Genomic DNA, 4,628 nt, shown 5'->3' with positions numbered 1-4,628 from the left:
TATCGTTAGACTTCCACCAAAAATTTGAGATAGCACTCGTTAAGTTAGACGTTAGCTCCTTTGGCAACTTATAACAAGACATAACATGGGTTAGGATAGCCAACGCTACCGATTTAATCATAACTTCCTTCCCACCTTTCGATAAATATTTTGCAGACAAACCATTCACGCGATCATCCAAACGGTCATTAACGTATCTAAAAACCTTAGTTCTCGAACCCTGGAGATTTTCTGGGATACCCAAATACAAACCCATACCACCTTCTTTGGAGATTCCCATTACCGATTTCAATTGAGTCCTTATTTCGGGGGAAACTTTTTTGCCAAACATAATGGATGATTTCTCTAAGTTAACCTCCTGCCCAGACGCTTTCCCGTAATCTTCAATAATTCCCAATATCGTAGAACATTCAGCTGCCTCTGCCTTACAGAAGAACAAACTATCATCAGCAAACAACAAATGTGAGATAGTGGGACAATCTCGAAATAGGTTGATACCCGAAATCCTTTGTTCTCTTTCAGCCTTCTTAATATTGGCAATGAAGACCTCCGTACATAAACTAAACAAATAAGGAGATAAAGGATCCCCCTGACGAAGACCCCTTTGTGGCTTAATAAAGCCTTTAGGCTGACCATTTAAAATGACTTGATACGAAACGGAAGAAACACACCACATAATCCAGGAAACCCATTTCCTATCAAAACCTAGCTTAACCATAACTGCTTCCAAAAAATCCCACTCTACGCGATCATATGCCTTACTCATGTCCGTCTTGAAAGCCAAAAACTCCGATTTACATTGAGGATTGGTATTTAAACCATGAAACATCTACTGGGCCACCAGTATATTATCAGTGATTAAACGTCCAGAAACAAAAGCCGATTGTGTTTCTGAAACAAGGGATGGGAGAACCCGCTTGAGCCAAAAACACAGAACTTTAGAGATAATCTTATAACAAACATTACAAAGGCTAATCGGCCTAAACTCTGACATCCGTTGGGCTCGTCCCGTTTTAGGAATGAGACAAATATTCGTTTCATTTAACCGTGGATCGAAACGATCTGTGCGAAAAAATTCTTTCACCAAATCCACGAGATCTCCTTTAAGAGTGGACCAGAACCTCTGAAAGAACAAAGTCGTCATCCCGTCAGGTCCTGGTGTCTTCTCAGGATGCATAGCAAACAAAGCTTTGCGAACCTCTGATTCTGTGATTTCCCTGATCAGAATCCTATTCATGTTATCCGTGATTAGCTGAGGAATTTCCTGGAGCATCTGCGAGATACCCCGCACGTCAGACTGTTTAAATAGATCCGCAAAGTAATTTGTTGCTATATCCTCCATACCCGATTCTGACTCAGTCCAGGTGTCATCAAGACCATATAACCCAGTAATCCTATTTCTGACTCGTCGTTGTTTCGTGGAAGCGTGAAAATACTTTGTGTTTTTATCGCCAACCCGTAGCCAAAACTTCCTACTTTTCTGCTGCCAATATACTTCCTCATCTCGATAAGCCTCCTTGAGTTTCCTTTCGATGTTGCAAATTTCTGCCTGCGAAATCAAATCATCCATCTTTGCCTCCTGTAAGGCCGCCTTCAAATTGGAAATAACCGTAGGCCCAGTAAAAACCCTATTTTTTCGCCACCACGAAATCAAATTTCGGCAGTTCTTAAGTTTATCCACAAAAACCGGTATCCGAAAGTTCCTGGTGCGATTCCATCCAAACTCCACCGCATCCGACAAGCCATCTCTTCCCAACCATCGCTTATCAAAACGAAACTGTCGACGCCTCCTTAAGACTGTTTTAAAGCAAGTTGCCAGAATAGGACAATGATCAGATCCAATCATTTATAAATAGTCAACCCTTGAATGAGGAAAGAAGCAATGCCAATCCTCATTACCTAAAGCTCGATCTAAGCGACAACGAACAACCTGATTATTCTGTCTAGTACCTCGCCACGAGAGTTGCTCACCATAGCAGGGAAACTCTAACATACCACAATGTCGAATCATAGAACTAAAGGGTACAAAAGAAGAGGCTGGTCGGGAAGCGCCACCTGATTTCTCATGATTCCCAACAAGTTCATTAAAATCACCGATCATAAACCATGGATCAATTCGAAAAGAACCGATATCATCTAATTTGTCCCAAACTTTCTGTCTATGTAGAGTAACAGGATCCCCATAAACAAAGGATAAGAAAACCAATTGTTGTCCAAAATAGGCTTATGCATCAATTAAACGGTTACAATCAAATAAAATTGAAAGTTTTATTGCATCCATATAAAAAACAGCCAAACCACCACTGGAACCGCAAGGGTCAACAGAGTACAACTTATCATATCCAAACTTAGACTGAAACTTTTGTAAATAAGAATAACATTTTTTTGTTTCTGATAAAAATAAAATATATGGATGATACTTCTTCCACAAGTCTCCCAAATAGCTCTCTGTCAGGTCTGCCCCAATACCCTGACAGTTCCAACTTAAAATTTTCATGTATGAGCCGGTGGTTTCGGGAGAGCCACCATCCCCTTCTTCACTGGTCGACCACCACCAGCAGGTTTGCCATTCGTAGCCTTAGACCGTTGTTACCTTTCCCTCTCTGTTTATGACCATCACCTGCAGGTTTAGATAAAGCTTTAGCAAGCAAACGTTTGTCGGGAGATGCTAAAGACAAACCAGAATTTTTTACAGATTTCTTAGACCGGAAACTAGAGAACCGTAAAGCCACATCCTTCTTTCGACCTAATGTAACTTCTCGCAATGCAGAACTTACAACACTCACATCCAAAGCAATCGGGAGAGAGGAGATAGGAATACCTTTCAGATCATCCTCGGTTGGATCAGTAGAACCCGATCCTAAACCCCCTTCAAGGTTGTTACCCTGTCCAATCGCAACCTCACCCTCCTCTTGGTAATTACCATTTGGAGATTCACCCTCCTCTAAAAGATCATCAGTGGCTTCGTTAAAGTATGATCCTACCAACTCCTCACCAGCCCCATACTGAGAAGAACTCTCCATCACAGTGTCACGTTGAGAATCATCTAAACCAATAGCAGCCGAATCCTCACCAAGAACCTCCTGCATCCGCTGATCCTTCTGACCAGATTTAGCTTTATATAAAGGCTTAGGTCAAGCTGATCCTGACCCCTTTCGGTTAAGTGGAAAAGAAAGAGCCTGCCCCAACTGCTCTCCAGAACCAACCTGAACCCCACGCTTGCCACCCAAACCCATCGCACCAGCACCATGTGAACGTTTTTGATCCCAGACAGAGCCATGGTGTCGATTCTGATGATAGGAACTGGAATTCTCCACCCCAACAGAAGGAACATGAGCTTGAAAATCTAAAGCTCTCTTAACATATTTCCTTGGCTTCTCCCAACCACCATCATTGTGAAACACTCCTTGTTGCACCATTCCTTGATGTCGCTGAGCTCCTCGTTTCTCAGCTTGAAACTCAACCCCCTTGCTCTCGACAGCCTTGTTGAGAAGTGGGCAATCTCTCTCCTCATGAGTGAGCCGATAGCAGTTATCACAAACACCATTAAGTTTCTCATACTCTAGAGTAACTATCACCTCATCGCCACTTTCAAATGGCACAACCAACTTGAAGAGAAGAGGGTTGAAACCATTAACAGTCACACAAACACTACATGTCTCCTCATCAATCTCTCAAATGATGCCAAGTTTTTTTCCAATAGCCTCTAAAGTAGCAACCTCCCATAGATGCATAGGGATACCAGCAACTTTCACCCAAAAATTGATGGCAGAAGGATAGGTTGAAGAAATGACTGGTTCCCACTTAACCAAAGAGATCATCCAACCATCAAAATGGTATGGACCATTTTGTAAGACCCCTTGCAAATCACTCTCATTAGCGAAATTGAACTGAAATGTCCCTTGACCGAGATCAGCTCCCACCACTTTGTCTTCAAGCTTCCAAATCTTAGGCAAAGTGGAAATCAAGGACTCCATCCTTTGAATCGCAGGATTCATCAACCTCCCTATAAGAGTTAGTGAAAAATGCTGAATCCGCTGAGCCAAAACTGAATTGGATATTTTCACAGTTTCTGTACGCACCTGAGGAGCTTTCCCCTTGAGAAACGATGATTGAGCCATAAACCAAAACACAACACTCAGCAACCAAACACGATCCACTACAACACACCACCCACCACACCAGACGGAACAACACAAAATATGAAGAAATGAAACACATATGGAACAACGGAACTCCAAACGCCAACTAAATACCCTGATACCCATCGTGATACTACAACGTGACATAGGGGATATGCCAATCAACAGGATTCCAAAACTATACACTAAAATCAAAACAGTATCAAACCCAATACCCATGAACCACGAAATATGAGACCAGCACCTTCCATAACTAGGACAACATCGGATCATAAACTTAACACACACCACGATCGAAATCACCCTAATAAATACCAGCAGATCCCAAACAGACTCCACAATCATTCCCACAAACTTGATACAAATCCATCATTAACCCAAATATGATTCCTCAGATCAAGCCCAAACCAATCATTAAGATCCGAATGCACCGGGATCCTTTTCTTCAAATCGGGATCGATTACCAAATAAAGTAACCCTGTAAAA

Source organism: Camelina sativa, chromosome 7, assembly GCF_000633955.1.
Source record: "Camelina sativa cultivar DH55 chromosome 7, Cs, whole genome shotgun sequence".
In the NCBI taxonomy this organism is placed as follows: Eukaryota; Viridiplantae; Streptophyta; class Magnoliopsida; order Brassicales; family Brassicaceae; genus Camelina; species Camelina sativa.
This window is presented reverse-complemented; position numbering follows the sequence as displayed.